This window comes from Cherax quadricarinatus, chromosome 63, assembly GCF_038502225.1.
Source record: "Cherax quadricarinatus isolate ZL_2023a chromosome 63, ASM3850222v1, whole genome shotgun sequence".
NCBI classification, from domain to species: domain Eukaryota; kingdom Metazoa; phylum Arthropoda; class Malacostraca; order Decapoda; family Parastacidae; genus Cherax; species Cherax quadricarinatus.
Window position 1 is genome coordinate 22734768 of NC_091354.1, and position 27335 is coordinate 22762102.

At 42.4% G+C, this 27335-nt stretch overlaps 1 protein-coding gene across 1 annotated transcript in view; it reads left to right on the top strand.

Moving 5' to 3' along the window:
- Positions 1–27335, top strand: part of LOC128698274 (uncharacterized) — a 930221-nt gene that overhangs the window by 900744 nt on the left and 2142 nt on the right. The gene's annotated exons all lie outside the window — the stretch shown is intronic.

Below are 27335 nucleotides of genomic sequence, written 5' to 3' on the forward strand. Positions count from 1 at the left end.
ACGCTCTAGTCCATGGGACCACACAATTCTCAAGAATGACGCATCCAGCCAAGCTAGGTGTTGTACTCATCATCCGAGAACATACGGTGGTGTGGATGCCTTTGAGCTAATTTCATTCTACTCCCTGTTTTGTGTACTAGCCCAACGAGCAGTAGAAAAAAATTACCCCAGAGGCATCCACACCACTGTATGTTCTCGGATGATGAGTACAACACCTAGCTTGGCTGGATGCGTCATTCTTGAGAACTGTGTAGTTTCATGGACTAGAGCGTCATGTGTCTTTCGCTCACCATGAAGCGGGCCAAAGCAGCATGGGTTCGACTCCTTGGCTAATTGCTGTGTTGTTAGTGATCAATACCACTCGTTCGTGGGTACAATAATGTATATATTATAATATATATATGTGTGTGTGTGTGTGTGTGTGTGTGTGTGTGTGTGTGTGTGTGTGTGTGTGTGTGTGTGTGTGTGTGTGTGTGTGTAGGTGGGATTAAAACCAACAGCACATCGGCCCTAAATCACAGATGCTGATGCGCTTAGCCAATGTACAAGGCAACAACACTGGTACAGTTATTAAGCATAATTAAAGAACACACTGCAGGCATTTCTAGAGTGAAATTATTAAATACAGCGCAGTTATTAAATACACTGTTGGAACACTGTACGTGTCCCCCACGGTGTACTTATCAAAAATAGAATAGAACACACTTTTTATGAGGTAAATGTTGTTAAAAATCTCGGAAATTGTTTAGCACCTTTGCATGGCTGAGACTGGTGGTTGACGCTGATCAGAAGAGATGTTTTCATGTGTTCACATGGATGTCTTGGAGAAAAATAAATATATTCCGACAGTCACCTTAGGTATACCTTTGACTTTTAAATCAAATAACAATGTTCATTTTGTAAATATCGAAAACGTTGCTGTACTGAAGAAATATGATAGCGCCATTGAGGTGTCTCACCGGATTTTGTAAATATATGACTTAAAACTTAGAGAAAAAAAAATGCAAATTGTTGAAGCGTAGATCCCAGATTCTTCAGGAAGAAATTCCAGAGTTTAGTTCAAGATTTCAAAGCCATTGATGTTGATTCCGGGTTTCGAATAACTGAAAAAAATGTTACTGATTTCTATAAACATTCCTAAAATATAAAAAAAACATGTGTAAACACTGTGTAGAATCATACATTCATACGCTGTAGGTTTGTAGAAAAATATCCTATTATTTTTTACACCGATAAAAACTTATTTCAGGGCTTCACAGATCCATTTAAAAACTGTATAAAAAAAAATTCTGGAACTGTTAATCCCGCTGTGAAACATTATAAGCTGAAAGGATATGAAAACTTCCAGCCATAGAAACACTCCGGCCAACACACTGAGTTCCTGGGAAAAGATAAGACCGAGGTCGTATATTTCTCTTAGTTACATGCAGCACTGATAGCGTCATCGTAACTCCTCTACGTTCTTTCTTGCATCTCCTCCTTGCGGATTTTATTGTTTCTTTTAATTAATTTTTTCTCATATATTTTGTACTTAAATGAATGCGGAAAAGATAAGTCAGAGTGCTTTGTATTTATTACTTTAATTTAGTAGAGTAATTCTGAGGTCACTTTTAATGAAGTTGAGATTTAATCTTTGTAATCATATTAAATAATAAAAGTTACATTTCATGACAGTTTTAAACATTTTGGGGATTAAGTTAGCCTCAAGTAATTGTTTTTTTAACCTTAAGCCAGTGAATGTACTAATAACCAAACTGCAACGTAATGATGCTGTTAACGTGTCTACGGCAGATAAGGAAGACAGACTGATCACACATGTCCATGGTGATGGGTGCTTATACTACCAGTATCACTACGAACTGGCAGAGACACTGAAACTAGCTCTCCGTAACAACCAGTTTGCGCTCGGTCCAACGTGGTACCGGAGAGCTGTATTTTACTCTACTAAAGTTGTCATTATTTATTTAAATCGTATAATCGTGTACACAGTAGGACAACATCAAATGAGACTATGAATATCCTCCAACTTCTCCGGTCGGTCCAGGTTGGATCGAACGGAGTGCTAGTTTCAGTGTCTCTGTCAGTTCGTAGTGATACTGGTAGTATAAGCACCCATGAAAATAAATGGTATCAAATACCGACACAGTGGAAATATAAACACATATGCAGTATAATGTGATCCTTTATTGACAACGTTTCACCCACACAGTGGGCTTTTTCTAGTCACACACAGATCTACCTGGGGTGGAAGGTACGGGAGTATTTATAGTCATGTTCAGAATGTTGAGGTCAGGCGGAAAATGCTGCATCTGATGATCTACCGGGTGGAGTTGTAGAGTCTTGGGAAGCTTGGCAGGGGTATTGGACAAGTTGTGAGTAGACCTTCTGCAGTGTTCTATGTTCTTATGTGGGATAGCGATGAAGAAGTTTCTTGGCGAGTGGTTCAGCTATGTTATAGAAGCCGTTGTTCTGGTTGAAATTGTTGGTTATAGAGATAAGCGATGATTCCAGGATTCTTCGGTATTGAGTGTTGTCTTCTGTGGCGATAAGTCTTGAGTTTCTGTAGTTAATTAAATGGTTGTGTGAATTGCGATGTTGTACACAGGCATTCCTTGTATCGTCAGTCCTGCTTGCATATTGGTGTTCTGAAATACGTGTTTGGAGGTCTCTTGATGTTTCGCCCACATATAATTTGTTGCAGTCATTACAAGGGATTATGTATACCCCTGCAGAGGACGGTGGCTTGTCCTGTCTACTACTTGTGATGTCTTTGATGGTCGTGGTTGTGGAGGTAGATACTTGGAATGATGTATTGGAAAAGATGCTGGAAACATGTTTGGCAATGGAGTCCTCCTCACCAACTCTAACCTATTTTTAAAACTACACAACGTTTTAGCCTGAATAACTGTACTCGGGAGTTTGTTCCGCTCATCCAAAACTCTGTTACCAAACCAGTGCTTTCCTATATCCTTCCTGAATCTTAATTTTTCCAACTTGAAACCATTGCTGCGAGTCCTGTCTTGGCTGGAAATTTTCAGCACGCTATTTACATCCCCTTTATTTATTCCTGTTTTCCATTTATACACCTCGATAATACCCCCCCCCCCCTAATTCTACGCCTTTCAAGAGAGTGCAGATTCAGGGCCCTCAGTCTATCCTCATAGGGAAGATTTCTGATACATGGGATCAGTTTTGTCATCCTCTTCTGTACGTTTCCCATAGCATTTATATCCATTCTGTAATACGGTGACCAGAACTGAGCAAAATAGTCTAAATGAGGCCTAACCAAAGATTTATAGAGTTGAAGAACAACCTGAGGACTTCTATTATTTATACTTCTATATATGAAGCCAAGAATTCTGTTAGCTTTATTGCGAACACTAATGAACTCTTGTCTTGGTTTTAGATTACTGCTAACCAGAACTCCTAAATCCTTTTCGCAATCAGTAGTATTAAGATCTACATTATTTAGTTTATATGTGGCATGGTTATTTAACTGTCCAACATTTAGAACTTTGCATTAGTCAATATTAAACTGCATCTGCCACTTCTCCGACCATTGCATCAGTCTATTCAAATCATCCTGGAGTGCTCTAGTGTCCTTATTAGAATGAATTGGACGGCCTGTTTTGATGTCATCAGCAAATTTGCTTATGTCGCTATTTATTCCCTCATCTATGTCGTTTATGTAAATTGTGAACAACAACGGGCCCAACACTGACCCCTGAGGAACACCGCTTGTGACGTGCCCCCATTCTGATTTCTCCCCATTCATGCAAACTCTCTGCTGTCTGCCATGCCTCTACCCAGGAAAAAATTTCTCCTCCTATTTCGTGTGCCTTAAGTTTCCTAAATAGCCTCTGGTGTGGAACTCTATCGAAAGCCTTACTGAAGTCCATATACACAATATCATATTCATTACCATGATCTACCTCCTCAGACACCTTAGTGAAAAAAGTTAGTAAATTCGTAAGACAGGAACGCCCCTTTGTAAAACCGTGTTGAGATTCATTAATCAATCTGTGCCTGTCAAGATGGCTACGAATTGCTTCGGCAATTATTGATTCCATAAATTTTGCCACTATGGAGGTAAGGCTTATTGGTCTATAGTTCGAAGCCAAGGACCTGTCATCTGCCTTGTAAATAGGTATTACATTTGCCATTTTCCACTTATCAGGCACTATGCCAGTTTGTAGTGATATGTTAAAAAGATTAGCCAAAGATATGCTAAATTCCTCTTTACATTCCTTTAACACCCTTGCAAACAGTTCATCAGGGCCTGGGGAATTGTTAGGTTTTAGTTTCTCTATTTGTCTGAGGACCATGTCACTTGTAACCGCAATCGTACGTAGTTTATTATCATTCTGTTCTACATAATCTATTATTTCAGGAATATCGCTAGTATTTCCCTGGGTGAAAACTGAGAGGAAGTAGGTATTGAGAATTTCACACATACCCTTATCACTATCAGTGATCTGACCAGAGTTACTCGTAAGTGGGCCAATCTTCTCCCTAATCTTACTTCTGTATACCTGAAAGAACCCTTTTGGTTTAGTATTTGAATCCCTTGCGACATTAGCCTCAAAATCCCTTTTTGCTTTTCTTATTCCTTTCTTTATTTCTTTCTTTAATTGAATATGTTGATTTCTTAACTGCCCATCCCCTCTTTTGATACGTCTATATATGCCTCTCTTTTAACCAATGATATGTTTTAATCTATTGTTCATCCGTTTGGGATAATTTTTGTTACATCTAATTTCCCAACTCGGAACCAAAGTTGAATGGGCAGCTAGAACTATGCTCTGAAAAACGTCATATTGGCAACCAAGATCACCTACCTGACCCATAGTCAGGACATCCCAATTTAGCCCACCCAGGTAATTTTTGAGTCCCATGAAGTCGGCCAAGCGAAAATCTGGGACAGAGATTTGATTGCAGTTATCTGGGTAATTCCATGATATATTGAAACTAAGTGATTTGTGATCACTTTCCCCAAGCTCATCATTAACCTCAAGATTATTAATTAGTGAATCTTTGTTGGCAAGAACCAACACAAGCAGATTGTTTCCTCTAGTTGGTTCTGTCACAACCTATTCTAAAAAGCAATCCTGAACCGTATGAAGAAAGTCACTAGACTCAATATTTCCTGTCATATTGTTCAAATCAATTTGTCTAAAGTTAAAATCTCCCATTATCACAACATTTTTATATCTAGATGCCTTATGAATTTCGTCCCATAACAGCTTACTGCACTCCCTATCAAGGTTTGGGGGCCTATAAATCACACCTAAAATTAATTTGTCACGTCCCTCGAGAAACTGAAGCCAAACAGATTCTGTGTTCGATGTTTCTAATCTTATATCATGTCTAAGACAACAATTTAAATTTTCTCCGACGTACATCGCCACAGCACCACCATTCCTGTTCACCCTATCAGTGTGGAATAGTTTATAACCCTCTATGTTGCATTCAGAAGGCATTTCTCGATCTTTCAGGTTGAACCAGGTCTCTGTTATACCAATAATATCTATATTACCTACACTTGCAAGTAATCTTAGCTCATCTATCTTATTTCTTAGACTCCTACTATTTGTATAGTAAACCTTAAGGGAGCTAGTCACTCGTTGCCCTCTACTATCTCTCTCTGTTTGTTGATCAATTGATTTGCCATTACTAGCAACTTTATTTTGAATATTGTCTTTTAAACATATCCCTGAGGTATCCCGGTAATAACTGCTGTTTTTAACCCTAATGCTGCAGCCTAATTGTTTCCCACAAACACCCATACCTCTATAATCTATCAGTTTAAATTCCTAGACAAGTCATCAACTACCCTCTCAATTGAATTGGCTAATGCAACCACTCCATCCCCAGAGAGATGAACCCCATCCCTTGCATACATATCACGTTTGCCAAAGAATAGGTCCCAGTTATCAATGAATGGGATTGCAAGTTCCTTGCAGTACCTGTCTAGCCAGCAATTTATACCAATTGCCCTAGACATCCATTCATTGCCCACTCCCTTTCTAGGCAAGATGCTACATATGACTGGGATCCCTCCCTTAGACCTAACTACTTCTATGGCTGACTTGTACTTATCCAGCAGCTCCTCTCTCCTGCCCTTCCCAATGTCATTACCCCCACCACTAAACTAATGGGCTTGTTCCCATTACCTGCCATAATATTATCCAACCTGCTGACTATGTCACCAGCACCAGCTCCAGGAAGACGCACTCTCTGTCTGACCTTTCTGTCTCTGTTACAAAATACACCGTCCATATATCTTACCTGAGAATCGCCTACTATTAAAATATTCTTACCTTGATTAGCAGGGGAATCAGTGGTACCTTCAACCTCACTAACCACTGAAGTACACTCGTCTTGGAGAACAGAGAATCGATTTCCTACCTTCACATCTTCTCTATTAACTCTCATCTCCCTTCTTCCTGAACTGTGAACCACTTGCCACTTAAAGCGGCTGCCACTCTCACTGCTGGTGACCATTCCTTCCTTACCAGCTAAATCCTTCTCACACTCGCTCCCAAACTCATCTATGCGAAGCTTCAGCCTCCTATTTTCCTCCTGAAGAAGTAGAATTTCCTTCTTCAACACTTGAACCTGAGATTCTAAAACACTACAACAAGCCATGGTGCTTGGTAACAGCCCACGCTAACTCCCAAGAGCTTAGGCAGGTATGACCGCATGTGACCACTGACCTCAGCGTAATAAGGCCGCATTCCAGAAATTTTAACTAGATGATCGACACCATGCCCAGTCCTTCTAGGGTAGGGTAGGTGCCTGAGCCCGAGCTTGCATCTCACAAGACTGCCATTCCCATTAGCCCCCTAGGGGCTGGGATGGCAGATCAGAGAGGCCTAGCTTCTCCCTGCGAGCCCCGTGAGGGCGGGGAATGTGGCTAGGCCTGGGGACAGTTGGTCCCAAAGATAAGGGGGTACTTGTGCCTCCTCCTATGGAAGACTTAGGTTTCAGACACTCCCTAGAGAGGGAGCCAAGGTCGGGGCACCACTTGGAAAAGGCCCGGGCCAGGAGAATACCGGCGAACCTTTAATAATAATAATTAACTAGATATACTGTAAAATCTCGGTTATTTTGTAAAAAGTTTATTATTATATAATACCCTCAAGAAAAATCATTCATTTAGAAGGCCACACTTAAAACCTTAGAAGGCCGCTTGCGGCCTTAAAGCTGCAGATTCCTGAACCCTGGCCTACACTTAACTAACGCCTTTACTAAATATTATAAATTAATTTTAATAAAGCTAAGTGATATTGTTTAATTACTGGCTTATTTATATATAAATAATAAGATTAAATATATCGTATATGCTAACTTTAAAGGTTCCTTAACAGTTAACATGATGTTTATAATAAGATTATTTCCGTTTTTTTAAAGAGTCACCGTGACAGTGTCTATAATTAGAGAGGTGTGTCTCTCAGCTTGTGTGTGTTGTATAACCTTTTTCTCTGTCTGGTGGTTTAAAGGTTACCTTGCAATCTTCATGGCTTTAGTGTAGTCGATAGACTTTACGCCTCACTAACCATCCAACCAATCAGTCACTGACTAACCTACCTAATTAGATCCGATCTAATTCCTAAGCAAGATTTCATGTGTTTGGTGCAAACCGTGCAAGTGTAGGTAGATGAAGGCAGGGAAGCCTCGCTCATTTTCTGGGAATTTCCCATTGAAGTAAAACACAAATAAGTTTATTCAGGTATACACAAATACAGTTACATAGATCATCATACATAGCAGCATATGTGTAGAGAACCTGGGATAACCCAAAATGTCACACAAACTGACTTATTTCCATTGGGGTCCTTTGCAATGCCTGAGGAAGTGACTTCCTAAAAAACTCTTTTTTCTGAACATAAAAACCATAGATAAATCAGATATGATATGAAAACTGATCTTTTAGTATTCTATTTATTGATCATGTATATTATAGTTAGTTAGATTTGTTTCACTAACATTAACCTTGTGATGAATGGTTTGAAAAACCGACAAGTTGATCTTATTTTGTGACATGAACTATTTAAGGGACTGATTACCTCATTCTCCTCCTCTCCTTACGCCTTCCTCTTTGTATTGGACTGATGATCTTATTTTGTGACATGAACTATTTAAGGTTAATGTTGAAGATTGAGACACTTATGCAGCATATGGGAATCTTTATTCAGGAAACGTTTCGCCACACAGTGGCTTCATCAGTCCAATACAAAGAGGAAGGCGTAAGGAGAGGAGGAGAATGAGGTAATCAGTCCCTCAACCTGGAGTCGATGTGTTCAGTCCATCAATCTTGTAGAATGGACTGAACACATCGACTCCAGGTTGAGGGACTGATTACCTCATTCTCCTCCTCTCCTTACGCCTTCCTCTTTGTATTGGACTGATGAAGCCACTGTGTGGCGAAACGTTTCCTGAATAAAGATTCCCATATGCTGCATAAGTGTCTCAATCTTCAACATTAACCTTAAATAGTTCATGTCACAAAATAAGATCAAGCATAACAAGCAAGAAAGTTAGCATTAAGAGATAATGAACCAAAAAGGAAATAAAACCTACGTTCACGTTTTAGTGTCAGACTCTACAAACTGGTGTTAAATCCCAGTGAATTAGAGACCTGTGGGTCGATGGATGGGCTGCTATTTGTGTTCGTGATGTGTAAAAAAAAAAAAAAAAATCTTCCACAGGTTAGGTTACTTATATATTACGTTTTACAGATATAAATAATGCTAATCAAATTTTATTTAATCTTCTTTCACGTTGCTTCTAATTATTATCTCACTTCCTAAAAGTAACCCCTAATAAATAACAGATGAGTGACAGACGTCAGTGAAGGGTTTCCGGGCAGTGGCTAACTCAACATTTAGTTTATATGGGAAAGGAGTAGAGATATTTCCAATTAGAAATATCTCTACTTCTCAATTTGTGTTGCTAACACTTTCTATATCTGATGTGGATTGGTATATATCACAGAATATATGCATTTGTAGTTTACTAAACGTGGAAAACTTTGACGGGATAATTAACTCTGAGAGTTAATAATCCAGAATAACCCAATAAAACCATTTCACCAAACTGTCTAACCTATTGCCACTGGATCATTTAATTCTCTACCACAAGATGCAACCTACACCAGTACGCTAAAACACTGCAAGGTGAACAAGGGCGTGGGTGTGGGGAAACATCGTCAACATTTCTATGTCCGGAAATGTAGCTCCTGTCCCTCAGTGCCTGAGCTGAGGCCGGTACCAATTGAGCCACAAGCTACTTTAATCCCTATAGACTAAGGTATTCTTCTCTGAAGATGAGCCCTAATGACCCTCGTGTAGTCGACTGACTTGAAACCCAACTACCCAACGGAGACGATATTTTTTTTTCATATATACGATATGTATCTAATTCTTTATGTCGGTACTGAATGCCATTCATGTACAACTTGTCAGACACTGCGACATCATGGAATCTTGGTTCAGAGGACATTTCTGCAACCTTCCTACCTACTCCTGGCCCGTCCCTCGGATATGATTTACTTCTCCTGGGGTATCACGCCTACCAGTGACAATGCCTTCGTCTGTTGCACGTCCCTCACCTGACGCCAGCATATAAGCGCCAATCTTCATTGTCTGTGCATCAGGTTCTTCAAGGCTACGGTGTTCTATACCTCCTTCAAGGCTGAGGGACTGATTAACTCGTCTTTTGTATATAGCTCACCAGTCTTCCTATTATGTCCTAGAATTTGCATTAATAATGCCACTGGATGGTGAAAAACCTACAATTAAAGATATCCAGATGTCGCACATGTGTCTAATTCTTGATCTTGTGGATATTTCATACCATGCACAAAGACATATCAGGTAATTCCCTCGTTGTTGCGACAGATAATAGCAGAGGCGGATTTTCTCTTTGCGTCCATATTCACCTTCACAAAAATCTCACCTTTATATAAAAAAAAATGCTACACATCTAGAATTATATTATGTGATGACTCCTGAAAAAAAGATAAGGTTTGTGTAATTAAATTTAATTAAAACGTATGAGGTATTTAATTTGTAGACGATAAAAGTATTGCTACACGAATTTGGGCAAAGGAATTTAAACGGTGTTCCAACGAACGTAATGACTTCATGGAGAATTGTTGCTGTTTGATGGGATGATTCATGACTAGGGGAGGGAGAGAGAGAGAGAGAGAGAGAGAGAGAGAGAGATAAATGAGGCTATTTTAACATCTTCATTCTGCTTATCTATTTTTTTTGTAAGTGGGGCCGGCAACTTTTATTTTAATGTTCAGGTTTTTTGCGATATTTTCAATATCTTAAGGAGACAGATGGAACACTGAAGTTTATGAAGTCTATAATGAGACCTGGAAATTCCATCAAGAATTAAGTGGCACTGCTTCCTTGCTATCATAGCCAGAAACAGGAGTTTCTCTTACAACACAGCTGAGATCACTCATTTCCCTGTTGTATTATGTTAAGATACTAATGTTACTTAATTTAATTCACGTAGTTAATAACAGTGTTACTAAAGTTAACTGGTTAATTAAGCTTAGAGCTTAATGACTAATCCATTAAGGCACTATGGCACTTGTTTACCACCAGTCAAAAATATTTAAATCCCCTGAAAATCGAATCCCACTTAAATATTTGTAATTAATGTGCATCACTAATATTTTTTTCAAAAGAATAGTTCAATTATCTTAAAAGTATACAGAAACGTGCGCGGTCTCTGTCCATTCCATAATACATAACCAGAAGCCTCTCCAGCAACATTTTAAATTGGCACAACTTGGGAAGTAGGTGACAAATGATTAATTAGAGAGACAGGTGAGGAAAAAACCGGCATGTATATCCTTTTCAAAGAACGGACTTCGGTACTGCGACCTTGATCGCTTCTAACATGTTACACGAGATGTTCGAAGTGATGGTCCGAGGACCGAAACGTTTTCTAGGCGAATATGACCTATTTTATTGCTTTTGGACGTGTTTTTTTTCACTAATCTTGGCTGCTAATAACAATTGTTAATTAATTTTGGAGTACAGTCAGGCATTAGTATAATCGGTAGTTTATTATCATAATGATACACAAACTCTGATTAATAGGTTGTCGTGGGAAATTTATAAGCTTACATTCTGGACGGTTCCATCTTAAAGGTTTACATCCTCGATGGTTCCATTTTATAGGTTTACATTCTGAATGATTCCATCTTATAGGTTTACATTTTGGATGGTTCCATCTTATAGGTTTGCATTCTGGATGGTTCCATCTTATAGGTTTACATTCTGGATGGTTCCATCTTATAGGTTTACATTCTGGATGATTCCATCTTATAGGTTTTCTTCATGGATGTTTCCAACTTATGGGTTTATTCAGTGGCGTGTAGAGGGAGGGCCGAAGGGGCGGTGGCCCCGGTCATGCAAATGGGGGCGGGGGAAGCATCCAATTAGAGGGGGAAATAAGATAGTGATTTTGAAATTTCAGTGGTGATAAATCAATTTTTGGAGATTCACGGCACTACAAAGGCAGCGGTTAGCCCTTTATTCCTTTAACATGGTGTACCCTTTCTGTCCAGAGAAAATGGTGCCTCCCAACTGAAGATGAACAAGAAAGAGAGAAATTAGAAAAGGAATGTCGGACTTGGCCAATTATTATGATAATGATGTGGCAGCCATTCAGTTATATGACGAAATTATTGATTCTGTGATGCTCCTTCGAGCTGGAAGGAATGGAATTCCTCCTGATCCTAAAGATGCTCTGGAATCTCTACTGCAGAATGGAAGGGATGTCTTTCCGATGATGTGTGTTTCATACACATTACTGCGCACAATCGCATCTTCAGTCGCAAGTTGTGACAGGTCATTTTCAAAAGTGGAATTAATAAAAACAAATCTGAGGTCTTGAATGTCACAGGAGCGACTGATTAACATGGCTTTAAAAGCATTGAAAAAGAATTTCTCACAGCTGACGTAAATAGTGAAAAACTTCAAGTGTTTTCAGATGGCACCATTCAGGTTTCCCACCTGAATGGTGCCTTCGTATACTCCTCCTACAGGAGTTTCCTTCCCACACGGTTCCGTAATTGAGAGTTCCCCCTTTTTATGCTACTGTCTACATGAGTTCCCTTCCTGGATGGAACTATTTTCATTGTTTTCTTGCCTAGTGAGTTTTATTTCACCTTGATATCACCCTCGTGGGTTCCCTTCAATCTTGGTACCACCCTCATAGCTTTCCTTCCAGCTTGCTACCAGCCTCCGGGGTTTCCTTCCAGCTGGCTACCGCCCTCGTGGGTTTTCTTCCAGCTTGCTTCCACCCTCGTGGGTTTTCTTCCAGCTTGGTACCACCATCGTGGGTTTCCTTCCAGCTTGGAACAACCCTCGTGGGTTTTCTTCCAGCTTGGTACCACCCTCGTGGGTTTTCTTCCAGCTCCCCTCTTGGGTTTCCTTCCAGCTTGGTACCACCCTCGTGGGTTTCTTTCCAGCTTGGTACCACCCGCGTGGGTTTCCTTCCAGCTTGGTACCACCTTCGGGGGTTTCCTTCCAGCTTGATACCACCCTCGCGGGTTTACTTCCAGCTTGGTACCATCCTCGTGGGTTTCCTTCCAGCTTGGTACCACCCTCGTGGGTTTCTTTCCAGCTTGGTACCACCCTCGTGGGTTTTCTTCCAGCTTGGTACCACCCCCGTGGGTTGCCTTCCAGTTTGGTACCACCCTCGCGGGTTTCCTTCCAGCTTGATACCACCCTCGCGGGTTCCCTTCCAGCTTGGTACCACCCTCGTGGGTTACCTTCCAGCTTGGTACCACCCTCGTGGGTTACCTTCCAGCTTGGCACCACCCTCGTGGGTTACCTCCCAGCTTGGTACCACCCTCGTGGGTTTCCTTCCAGCTTGGTACCACCCTCGGGGGTTTCCTTCCAGCTTGGTACCACCCTCGGGGGTTTCCTTCCAGCTTGATACCACCCTCGCGGGTTTACTTCCAGCTTGGTACCATCCTCGTGGGTTTCCTTCCAGCTTGGTACCACCCTCGTGGGCTTCCTTCCAGCTTGGTACCACCCTCGTGGGTTTCCTTCCAGCTTGGTACCACCTTCGCGGGTTTCCTTCCAGCTTGGTACCACCCTCGCGGGTTTCCTTCCAGCTTGGTACCACCCTCGTGGGTTTCCTTCCAGTTTGGTACCACCCTCGCGGGTTTCCTTCCAGCTTGGTACCACCCTCGCGGGTTTCCTTCCAGCTTGGTACCACCCTCGTGGGTTACCTTCCAGCTTGGTACCACCCTCGTGGGTTACCTTCCAGCTTGGTACCACCCTCGTGGGCTTCCTTCCAGCTTGGTACCACCCTCGCGGGTTTCCTTCCAGCTTCGTACCACCCTCGCGGGTTTCCTTCCAGCTTGGTACCACCCTCGTGGGTTTCCTTCCAGCTTGGTACCACCCTCGCGGGTTTCCTTCCAGCTTGGTACCACCCTCGCGGGTTTCCTTCCAGCTTGGTACCACCCTCGTGGGTTACCTTCCAGCTTGGTACCACCCTCGTGGGTTACCTTCCAGCTTGGTACCACCCTCGTGGGTTACCTTCCAGCTTGGTACCACCCTCGTGGGTTTCCTTCCAGCTTGGTACCACCCTCGTGGGTTTCCTTCCAGCTTGGTACCACCCTCGCGGGTTTCCTTCCAGCTTGGTACCACCCTCGCGGGTTTCCTTCCAGCTTGGTACCACCCTCGTGGGTTACCTTCCAGCTTGGTACCACCCTCGTGGGTTACCTTCCAGCTTGGTACCACCCTCGTGGGTTACCTTCCAGCTTGGTACCACCCTCGTGGGTTACCTTCCAGCTTGGTACCACCCTCGTGGGCTTCATGTTTGTGCTCCGTCACTAGTTTCTGAGGCTTCGGTGATTTCTTAATATCCTTCCGATGCAAAAATTAAGTTTCCAGTTGTATGTCTCGGTAACATGCAATTATAGTCCGTAATATAATCAGTGTTTAATGTTCATTAATATTCCATTAATAATAGAAAGAGTAACTTAATTACTTATAATTGAAAAACTTCGTATAAATTTGCTTTACATTATGCCAGAGGTAAATGAAAATCTCTCACGCACATCATCCATGTTGGTTACGAATTTATTGGTGAATTATATTTTAGTATCAATGAAAAACTGAACTGACTTCTCGTAGTTTATATATATATATATATATATATATATATATATATATATATATATATATATATATATATATGTGTGTGTGTGTGTGTATATGTGTGTGTGTGTGTGTAGGGATTGAACCCGTGTTGTTTTAGCCAGCCTCATGGTGAGCGAAAATTCCACGACGCTCTAACCCACTGGACCATACAATCCTACAAGAATCACGCACCCAGCAGACCTAGGTGTATTACTGTGATCCAATGACGTACAATGGAGTGAATGCCTCAGAGCTAATTTCATCCTACTCCCCGTTTTGTGTACTATCCTCCACAATCAGTATATATCGTATCGTTGTACAGTGATCTGTAAGGTTGTATGGGACCGTGGGTTAGAGCGTCGTGAATATTTCGCTCACAATGAGACGGGCTAATATTTAATGAATAACAACACTGCGACTAGCTGGGACATCGAACCCGTGTTGTATTAGCCAGTCTCATTGTGAGCGAAATATTCATGATGCTCTAACCCACGGGCCCATACAATCTTACAGATCACTGTACTACACCCAGCAGAGCTACGTGTTGTACCGTGATCAGAGGACATACGATGGTGTGGGTGCAAACAGACCATCGTATGTCCTCGGTAAAAGTGTATCCTCGATAAAAATATATCCAAGTCCATATCACTCTGCCAAATCACAAGATGTCATCCACATACCTGAATCACTTAGCTTCACGAGGCAGGATATATTTCAACAGATTACTCTCAACAAACTTCATATTCAGATTGCTTAATAAGTTGAAGAAATGGATTTCTCATTGCCATTCCTGCATTTGAGAGTAATATTTCCCTTTAATGGTATGGGAAGCTCGTCTAATTCTTTCAGATTAGATGACAGATCGGGAACAGGAACTCTGGTGAACAACACCGTGGTGTCAAAGTTTGCTATTGTAAAATCATTTGACCTATAAACATTTTATATATATATATGTCGTGCCGAATAGGCAGAATTTGCGATCTTGTCATATAGGACAAGTGAAAATTTGTGTATGCAATAATTTCGCCAAAATCATTCTGAACCTAACTAAAAAAATATATTTCACTGTGTTTCTTTAGTATTAAATTATTGTAAACAAATCTAAAATATATTTAGTTGGGTTAGGCTAAAATAAATTGCTCTTGTTATAATAAGGTTAGGTAAGCTTTCTAAGATTCTTTTAGTGCAAAATTTGAAATTTTTACATTAACATTAATGAAAAAAATATATCTTTAAATGTATAAGAGAAAATTTCAGAGAGGACTTAATTTTAAATGAGTTCTTGTTAATTGACCAGTTTTACATATTCGGCACGACATTATATATATATATATATATATATATATATATATATATATATATATATATATATATATATATATATATATATATATATATATATATATATATATATATATATATATATATATATATATATATATAATGATGCAAACAATCGCAGACGGGCGATCTTAACTATGCAGGACAAGCCACGGGGTTGGAAATCTTTAGCTCAAGTACTTTCACACTTCTCAGTGCATCATCAGGAGCTGTGCAATGTTCCATGGGAGCAACCAAAGCAGGGAGAAAGGTCTCAGAGTAGCGTAGGTGCCACTGGCCACGGTCACCGTGAAATAGAATGACTTCGAGAGTATACATATCTGTAGTAGAGGGAAGGTGGGGTAGGGGTCGGCCTAGGAAAGATTGGAGGGAGGGGGTAAAGGAGGTTTTGTGTGCTAGAGGCTTGGGCTTCCAGCAAGCGTGCATGAGCACGTTAGACAAGAGCGAATGGAGAGAAATGGTTTTTACGTCTTGACGTGCTGTTGGAGTGTAAGCAAGGTAACATTTATGAAGGGATTCAGGGAAACCGGCAGGCCGGACTTGTGTCCTGGAGATGGGAAGTACAGTGTCTGCACTCTGAAGAAGGGATGTTAATGTTGCAGTTTTATAACTGTAGTGTAGGCATACCTCTGGTAAGACAGTGGTGGAGTGAATGATGAATTTTTTGACCCCATCTGATGGTGAGCGAAAACCACATGATGCTCTAATCCACATGACTGCCAAATCCTACTACAATCACGCATCCAGTAGTGAGTATCAACCGGAGATTATAGAGTCGTGACAATCCTCTGCATCAGACTATTGCTTCTGTTATCAGTGAAAGTGCAATGTGCATGCGGGGAGTTCGGGAGTAGTGTTGGTTTTGATGGGATCCTGCCAGCGGAGGTGTGGAGGTTTGTTTACCTCTCTGTATTCGGCCGGGGTTGGGGGTGGTGGAGTGGCCTCTCATGACTCCGTCATTGGATGCCAAACAGAAGAACACCTCGGTTAACAGTGAGAACACTGACTATTGTGCCAAATGGCGATGGTTTCTCTAAATGGAATAATAAGTGTATAACGATTAGCGAAAGTTAGTCAATGATGTGCATCTTTAGTGAACAGATAGGGTCACTCTCCTCGCCCCCCATCCTTGGTCCCCCTCCCCACATCAATGTCTAGGCCTACTGACTTCCTGACCACGGGTGTTGCCGTTTGGTGCCCCACCAATAACTAGCTCTGCCGCTCGCTATTCCCCCACCCTCATCCCCCATGCATCGAAGCTGACCTTCGCCCGTACCCAACAACTAGCGCCCTCCCATCCCCACGATGTCAGCAATGTCACAAGAAGTGCCGGGTTCCCAAAAATTTCCACAACAGAGCCAACTCCGTGGATTCCGTCCACGAAGCATCTGCCAGGTGTGCCACAGGCATTGTGCACTCAATCCCTCAACTGGCAATATCTATGCACACAACAGTTGTCTAGGCTCCAGGAGAGCTCCAGATGGGAACAACCAACAGCCCTCCTAGCAGACAAAGCTGACAGCTACCCTGGCTTCACTTCTACAGAGGACCTAAAATCTGCAATCAAATTAACATCCACCAGGACGCTGACATACATCCGCAAAGCAGCTCGCCCTCAAGCCGCTAGCAAATTCGCTGACCTCTTGAAGAAGGTCAATGATGCTCCTGCAAACGACGGATCCTGGCACAACCTACTGCTATTTGGCAATGCCTGTTTGGCTATCCCACCAAGGAGGAAGAAGTCACTAGCATCATACTTTATTAGCGCAATAAATGCATTCCCTAGAGATGACAACCTCGTCCGTCTTCTCCTTAAGGCAACAAACACCCTCCGGGCAAATGCCAGCAACAGGACACTTGATGCCTCAAAAATCAGACCACAAATTAGCAAAAAAATAGAAGAGGGTAATACTATTGGAGCACTGAGACTTACATCCAGTGAGGATACCATCGCCCCTAAGGACGTTAGTACGGCACAAACCCTGAAGGACAAACATCCACCCAGAGCTTCCAGTACCAACATTCACCTACTTGATATTGCAGCAGGTGAAGAACATTTAACCTTACAGGATGCTGATGTGTATAAAGCTGCTAAGTCATTTCCACATGGCTCAGCAGAAGGTTTCACTGGTTTAAGGCCACAACACTTAAACAAATACTCAATCCAGCACTTCAGAGAAGTTGCTTTCTGAACTCACAAAATTTTCCAATGTGTGTCTGGCTGGCAGTGTCCCAGAGGCCATTACACCCCTTTTCTTTGGTGCCTCACTGTGTGCCCTCCGGAAGAAGGATGGAGGAATCAGTCCCATTGCAGTGGGCAACACCCTTCGCCGCCTAGTCGCCAAGGCTGCGGTGAGAAAGGCGAGTCAAGAGGCTGCCTCAATGTTGAAACCAACTCAGCTCGGTTTTGGTGTTCAACAAGGCTGTGAAGCAGCTGCCCACGCAGCATGAGTATACATCAACAATATGTCCGATGAGAAAGCCTTGATCAAATTGGACTTTACCAGCACTTTCAACTTAGTCAGAAGGGATGCTGCTCTCAAAGCAGTTTCTAGACACTTCCCTTCCATCTATCCATTGAATCGTGTTAGTGTGCGACCTCTAAACTATTGTTTGGGAACCATGAAATTGACTCGTGTGAGGGTGTGCAACAGGCGGACCCTCTCGCCCCCTTTCTCTTCTGTCTGGTCATCAAGGAAGTCACAGAAGCACTCTCCAGTGAGCTCAGTATCTGGTTCTTGGATGATGGTACCCTAGCTGGCACTGCAGAATCCCGCCTAGAGGACATCAGAAAAATTTAAGACATGGGAGAGAGCCTGGGCCTACCTTTAAACCCCACCAAATGTGAAATAGTTTCTACCAATCAACAGATGATCCAGAATATTAGTGCTGTTTTACCAGGAGCACGAGCCATTGATCCAGCCAACAGTACTCTCCTTGGTGCTCCTCTTGGGCCCAGTGCCATCGATCTGATCCTAGAAAAAAAAATCTCAGCCTTCAGAACGATAGAAGGCAGGATGAAAGACATCGATACACATGATGTCTTCTACTTACTCACCAGGTGCCTGTCAATCCCAAAATTTGCCTACTTCCTGAGATGCTCCCAAGCATTCAGAAGTCCGAATCTCAAGGAATATGACTCTCTTCTTAAGACTATGCTAAAGAATGTATTGAATATTTCCCTCGAAGATGGACAGTGGTTGCAAGCCTCACTTCCAGTCAGGCTTGGGGGCTGGGAGTACACAAATCATCCCAGATTGCTCTACCAGCTTTCCTATCCTCTTCCATAGTTTCAAATGAGTTATTAATAAAACAAATTCTTCGAGACAACCTCAGTGACTCAACAGGAATACAGGACCATAGCTATGCCAGTACCATCACTGAATGGGAGACTCTTGCTGCTCCACCACCAAAACCTTGTGCAACCCTGGCCTACAAACAGTCAAGTTGAAATGGCCCCATCGATGAAAAGGTGCTTGCGAACATGCTTAGGGCTGTAACATCAGACAGGGAGACTGCCTGTCTCCAAGCTGTGAGTGAAGGTCACTCCGGGGACTTTCTCCAAATAGTTCCCATTTCGGCAATGGGAACACGCCTCGACCCTAAGACCCTCTGTATTGCAGTGGCTCTGCACCTTGCTGCCCCAATTCACACGGAATACAAGTGCATTTGCAGCAATGTGCAAGCCAACCAATATGGTCTACATGGTCTTAACTGTTCCAAAACCAAGGGCTGGCATGCGAGACACAATGAGGTCAACGACATCATAAAGAGAGCCCTAGTTACAGCTGGATGTCCAGCCGAGAGAGAGCCCCTACCACTAGCAGCCAACAATACCCATAACCCAGCAAACCGCCCTGATGGGATCACCACCTATCATTGGAAGAATGGCAAGCTCTTACCATTGGTCTATACCTGTGTGTCAATGCTGGCTGATACCTACATCCATCACAGTGTGGGGCGACAGGGAGGAGCTGCTGACCACAGGGAGGAGTACAAGATCAGCAAGTACAGGGACATAAGCCAACAGTATTAATTTGTCCCAGTGGCATCAGAGTCCGTGGGATCATTGGGAAAAAATGCTACATGTTTCCTTAAAGAATTGGGTTCCAAACTCATTAACACCACCAGAGACCCAAGGGCAGCCACTTCCATGTTCCAACGCCTAAGCGTGGCCATCCAGAGGCGAAATGCTTGCTGCATACTGGGCTCGCGTCCGGCTTCAGAGGAGCTGGAGGAGATTCATAATCTTTGATATATTGTACCATTGTATTCATGTTCGTGCTTTCTGTAAATGTATTCTGCCTATTAACAAAATTTTCCCGTATAATATAAAATATAGGGGGTGGTAGGAGAAGAAAATATTCAAACAGTTTTCCCTGAGGTACGTTCATTCTCTTCTCTGAGGATGAGGGTCCCCCAGTCCAGTTATAGAGGTGGTACCTCCCAATATATATATATATAAATATATATATATATATATATATATATATATATATATATATATATATATATATATATATAGGTCGTGCCGAATATGTAAAACTGGTCAATTAGCAAGAACTCATTGAAAATTAAGTCCTTTCTGAAATTTTCTCTCATACGTTTAAAGATATATTTTTTTCATTAATGTTAATGTAAAAAAAAATAATTTTGCACCAAAAGAATCTTAGAAAACTTACCTAACCTTATTATAAGAAGAACAATTTATTTTAGCATAACCCAACTAAATACATTTTAAATATATTTACAATAATTTAGTACTAAACAAACACAATTAAATATATTTTTTTCGTTAGGTTCAGAATGATTTTGGTGAAATTATTGCATACACAAATTTTCACTTGTCCTATATGGCAAGATGAGCGTTGCTATTTAAGCCAAGATCGCAAGTTCTGCCTATTCGGCACGATATATATATATAAATATATATATATATATATATATATATATATATATATATATATATATATATATATATATATATATATATATATTATAGATGGGGTCCACCTCTGGTGTAAATTGTGGGACCCATAGCCTCGGAGAAGTGGATAAAAAGGCTTCAAGGAAGAATATTTGGATTTCTTCCTGAAGCCGTTTGAATATTCCACTTCCCCTACCACCCCCTCTTTTAATATATATTTTTTTTACCAATAGGAATATTTTATTACATAATATGATACAGAAGATTTAAGAGATACATTGTTGATATAAAGGTGGCATATAAGGTACATGTTGTTACGTGTGTATCACCGATTATAAGGCGAAAATCTCATCCAGCTCCTCAGAGCTGGGGCGTGTGCCCAAAATACAGCAGGCATTACCCCTTTGAACAGCCGCACTGAGCCGCTGGAACAGAAAACTAGCTGCTCTGGGATCCCTATTTACCCTGATGAGACTTTTTCCCAGCTCCTTAAGGAATTTAGATGCACTCTTTCCCCATGAGCCAAGGGTCTCTGAGCCTATGGGAACAAACACATGATGATGGGCAAGTTCTCCATATTTTCTAGACTTTTGGGACTCCCTGAAGCTGGCAGCTGCCCCTCCTTCCTCCCTGGTGTATTGGAGATAGGTATCAGCCAAGGTAGATGCACATGTATAGTCCCACACCACCTGCTTCCCATCTGTCCAGGCTTGAAGGGTGATACCATCTGGACGCTTCTGGCTGCCATTAGATCTGCATAGTTGGGGTGGCTCCCTTACTGCTGGGCATTCAGCTGTTGTGAGGCTCCTCTTGATAATGTTATTAACCTCCTCATGTCTTGCAATCTTTCCCTCGGATTTACGGCACACAAGCTCATGGTACCTGAATCGGTCTGCTGCTTCACTGCCACAAATACACCTGTGTTCGGCGAGAATAGGGGCGGCAAGTCGAAGGGCAACACCGATGCGGATGGTCTGTGGGTCGAGGCGTGTGCCAAGGCTGGAGTTGGGAATAGCCAACAGAAAGTCCCCAGCATGAGGGGCTCTCACTGCCAGGAGGCGGGCTCTATCCTTCCCTGACACACTCTGAAGCATTGTTGAGGCTATATTTTCCATTATTGGACCATCCCAGTGCGATTGTTTGTAGTTGTTGGGGGGAGCAGGTCTGGTTTCAGAGCCCGTTAGATTATCCCAGATCATTGCTCCGTCAATGAATTTTTGGTCCTGGACTCCAATCTTGTCCCTAAGATGCAAAACAACCACTGTGAAAGAGTAGTGAAATTCCAAGCGCTTTCGTGACTACTCATATTGTCAAGGCGGGCTAGCTGCGGGATTTTCAATTATAACTCCGGATCAACGAGGCTGACCAGGTTAAGACTCAACAGGACTTATTGTGAATATTCTGGGAAGATTCCAGTGAAGCGAGAAGACATTTCAGTGCACCATTTCAAGGTAAATTGTGGAAGTGTTGTGCAGTTTGTAAATGTTGGTGAGGGGTGGTAGTGAGGAAGACGGCCAGTGGAGGGGTGGGGGAGTACAAACAAGGCCTACACTGTGTATGAGTACCGGCCAAGATTATCGTACATATAAACCTCGAAAAGCTCTTATAAAAACATGTATATCCAGCACCATGCACCATGCTTCCAGTTAACTTGGAAATGATTGTGTCGATGCATGGACTATTTAGAGGCATATGTTATGGAAAAACAGTGTGAAATTAATGTTAACGAGGGAGTGACCAGTCAGTGCATCCACCCCCACGTCACGGGGGTGGGTGGAAGAGGGCGGGATGTGTAACTGGATGTGTAACTAGATGGTGAGTGAACACACTGGTTCAGCAGTGCCCATACCCACATTGTTCATAGTGTACATGGGAAACAAATAAAGTTATTGTGTATTGTAAGACAGTGTGAACAATATAGTGCGCAAGTCCATGTGTATTGTACTTCCCGGGATAACCCCACTCAACAACCTGCGCCTTCCCCACCTAATTCCCAGGGGAAGTTTTCCCCTTCCCCTCCCAGCCCCTCAAACTCCACCAGGCCACCACGGTCAAGTTCACTACCTTCCACGCACCATACCCACCCAGCATGTCATATTCCACTCCTATTGTCTAGTCTAGCAGATGGATGCCAACCAGGAGGAAGCAAGCAGCCAGGGAAATGGCACGGTTGGCAATACTAGGAGAGGCAAGTGTCGGTCATGCTTACAGCTTCGTTGTCTCAACTCGAATGGTTTCCTCCGCAAGCACGGTAGTTGCCCTGGTTCAGGATGTCCTCCTGTGGAAAGTGATGATCCAGAGCCACCTCAGGCACCTGAACCCTCACCAACAGATTTCATCTCATCAGACAATCTCTTGGAAGCAATTAAAGCAACAGGTACCAGGACACTCACACATATTCCCAAAGCAGCCCGTCCACACGCAGCTGGGAAACTTACAGACCTCCTGAAAAAAGTAAACGATGGTTCCACTATCTTAAATGCTCCACCAACCATCAAGGCATGGCACAACTTGCTACTTTTTGGCAATGTCTGCTTAGCTGTGCCGGAAAGAAGGGGAAAGAGGCTAGCCTCAATGATAATTAAATCCTTAAGAAATTTTCCTAGAGTTGATAACCTCATTCGCCTTCCCCGTCAACACAAAAAAGGGAGAGGCAGAACCCCCTCTCACTCTACTGACAGTGAAAAAGTCAGAGTCCAAGTGAGCAAGAAAATTGAAGAGGGCAACACAGTGGGGGCAATAAGAATTATTACCAGTGAAGATACAGTTGCTCCCAGGGATGCTGACACGGCTGAAGCACTTAGAGGAAAGCACCCTGCCAGGGAAACAAGTGGCACCAACAGATCCAACACCTCTGTCCCCACTATGGAACCATTGATAGTGGAAGACTCAGACATTTACAAAGCAATAATGTCGTTCCCATCTGGCTCTGCTAAGGGTTACACTGGAATAAGGCCACAGCATTTAAAGGAAATGGTTAATCCAATTATTGGGGAAATTGCAGAGACACTGCTTTCAGAGATCACAAGGTTCGTCAACAATTCCTTGGCTGGTCTGATCCCTGATGAAATTAGACCTTTCTTTTTTGGTGCAACACTTTGTGCACTTAAAAAGAAGGATGGAGGAATTCGGCCAATTGCAGTAGGCAACACCTTACGCCGCCTCGTATCCAAAGCTGCTGTCCGAAGTATTCGTGCACAGGCAGCCATGATGCTTCAACCAAACCAGCTTGGCTTTGGGGTCTCTCAAGGAAGTGAAGCAGCGGTTCATGCAACAAGGGCGTATATCAACAACCTGCCTGAGGACAATGCAGTGGTAAAATTAGATTTCAAGAATGCGTTCAATCTCCTGAAAAGAGATGTGGTATTAGCAGCAGTACAAGAACATTTCCCTGGTCTCTTCCCTTTTGTTTCAGCCGGGTATAGCAAGGAATCAATGCTTCTCTTTGGAGAGCATGAAATTACATCATCGGAGGGTGTCCAACAAGGAGATCCTCTTGCACCATTTCTCTTCTGTATAGCAGTTAGGGAAATCAAAGTCAGACTGACCAGCGAGCTAAACATCTGGTTCCTAGATGATGGCACACTAGCAGGTACAAAAGAGTCCCTCCTACATGACCTTACACAGGTAATGACACGGGGACAGGAAATGGGTCTCATCCTGAATCCATCCAAATGTGAAATCATCTCAGTCAGTCAACAAGTGATAAATGCAGTGAGATCAAAACTACCAGGAGCAGCAGTCATTGCCCCCACAAATAGTGTCTTGCTAGGAGCACCTCTGGGAAGCAATGCCATTGACACAATTCTCAGGAAGAAATTGGAAGAGTTAAGGAGAATGGAACAACGAATAGGCAATCTGGACACCCACGATGCCTTGTACCTTCTCACAAAGTGCTTGAGTCTGCCCAGGTTGACATATTTCCTAAGATGTGCACCTTCATATGATAACCCTATACTGCACGAATATGACAGTATTCTGAGGCAGATTTTTACGAAAGTACTTAACCTTACTCTAGAAGACGGGCAGTGGAACCAAGCTACACTTCCAGTCAGACTAGGAGGCATTGGTGTCCGCAAGGCATCACAGATTGCGTTACCTGCTTTTCTGTCCTCGTGTATTGCATCCAGAGAGCTTGTAGCAGCGATTCTCCCTGAAAATCTGGCTCTGGAGCCAGACCTGCTCCCTCCAACAACTACAAACAATCGCACTGGGATGGTCCAATAGTGGAAAATATTGCCTCAACAATGCTTCAGAGTGTGTCAGGGAAGGATAGAGCCCGCCTCCTGGCAGTGAGAGCCCCTCATGCTGGGGACTTTCTGTTGGCTGTTCCCAACTCCAGCCTTGGCACACGTCTCGACCCACAGACCATCCGCATCGGTGTTGCCCTTCGACTCGCCGCCCCTATTCTCGACGAATACAGGTGTATTTGTGGCAGTGAAGCAGCAGACCGATTCGGGTACCATGGTCTTGTGTGCCGTAAATCCGAGGGAAAGATTGCAAGACATGAGGAGGTTAATAACATTATCAAGAGGAGCCTCACAACAGCTGGATGCCCAGCAGTAAGGGAGCCACCCCAACTATGCAGATCTGATGGCAGCCAGAAGCGTCCAGATGGTATCACCCTTCAAGCCTGGACAGATGGGAAGCAGGTGGTGTGGGACTATACATGTGCATCTACCTTGGCTGATACCTATCTCCAATACACCAGGGAGGAAGGAGGGGCAGCTGCCAGCTTCAGGGAGTCCCAAAAGTCTAGAAAATATGGAGAACTTGCCCATCATTATATGTTTGTTCCTATATTCTCAGAGACCCTTGGCTCATGGGGAAAGAGTGCATCTAAATTCCTTAAGGAGCTGGGAAAAAGACTCATCAGGGTAAATAGGGATCCCAGGGCAGCTAGTTTTCTGTTCCAGCGGCTCAGTGCGGCTGTTCAAAGGGGTAATGCCTGCTGTATTTTGGGCACACGCCCCAGCTCTGAGGAGCTGGATGAGATTTTCACCTTATAATCGGTGATACACACGTAACAACATGTACCGTATATGCCACCTTTATTTCAATAATGTATCTCTTAAATCTTCTGTACCATATTATGTAATAAAATATTCCTATTAGTAAAAAAAGATAAATATGAAAAGATGGGGTGGTAGGGGAAGTGGAATATTCAAACGGCTTCAGGAAGAAATCCAAATATTTTTTCTTGAAGCCTTTTTATCCACTTCTCCGAGGCTATGGGTCCCACAATTTACACCAGAGGTGGACCCCATCTTATATAAATATAAATATATATATATATATATATATATATATATATATATATTTGCGATGTTGGCTTAAATAGCAACGCTCATCTTGCCATATAGGACAAATGAAAATTTGTGTATGCAATAATTTCGCCAAAATCATTCTGAACCTAACGAGAAAATATGTTTGATTGTGTTTGTATAGTATTAAATTACTGTGAACGTACTTAAAACATATTTAGTTGAGTTAGGCTAAAATAAATTGCTCTTGTTATAATAAGGTTAGGTAAGTTTTCTACGATTCTTTTGGTGCAAAATTAAAAATTTTTACATTAACATTAATGAAAAAAATATTTCTTTAAACGTATAAGAGAAAATTTCAGAAAGGACTTAATTTTAAATGAATTCTTGCTAATTGACCAGTTTTACATATTCGGCACAACATTATATATATATATATATATATATATATATATATATAGATAGAGAGACAGAGAGAGAGAGAGAGAGAGAGAGAGGGAGAGGGAGAGGGAGAGGGAGAGGGAGAGGGAGAGAGAGAGAGAGAGAGAGAGAGAGAGAGAGAGAGAGAGAGAGAGAGAGAGAGAGAGAGAGAGAGAGTATTGCAACCACGAACGAGTTTTATTTAATCAATAACAACACTGCTACTATCCGGGGGATCGAACCCGTGTTGGTTTAGCCCGCCTCATGGTGAGCGAAAATTCCACGACGCTCTAACTCACGGGACCATACAATCCTACAAGAATCACGCACCCAGCGGAGCTAGGTGTTGTAGAGGCTAGTACACCAAATTGGGAGTAGAATGAAATTAGCTCTGAAGCACCCACACCATCCTACGTCCTTGGATCACGGTACAACACCTAGCCCTGCTGGTTGCGTGATTCTTCCAAGAGGATTCTCTTGGATGGTGTGGTAATAGAGGCTTCAGGAAGGACTGTTCACATAACAGTGATTATTTCCTGGTTCGTTGTGATGATTTCACGCTTGGAGGGGTTGAAGACGAGTCCTAAGGCTTCTCCCAGTGTCTTAACCAGTTGTAAGTCCTGTAGCAAGCAATCTTCTGTTCCTGCCATAGTGCCATCATCCAGGTATTAGATATTGAGCTCGCTGTGCAAGATGGAAGGTGTTCCCTTACTACCAAGCAGAAGAGAAATGGGGCGAGTGCGTTACCATGCTGAACACCCTCTGATAAGAAAATTTCATGTTCGCCAAACAAAAGATCTGAGTATTTGCTGTAGCCAGCTCAAATGAAGGGAAAAAGAGTGGGAACTTATCCGTAACAGATGGCAAGATCATATTTCTTTTCACCATATTAAAGGCATTTCAAAACTCAAGCTTGACTACGCCCCTGTCTTCTGGTAGGTCCCTAACTTAAAACCCTTGCTGCGTGAGCTGCAGCTTCACTATCCTGAGAGACTCCAAAGCCCAGTTGGTGCGGCTGGAGTACATTGGCGGCTTCTAGGCGAATGTTTCTTACTGCTGCTTTGGCAACGAGACGGCGGAGAGTGTTACCAACAGTAATGGGTCTGATTCCCTCATCCTTCATCAAAGAGCATTAAATGTATATATATATATATATATATATATATATATATATATATATATATATATATATATATATAT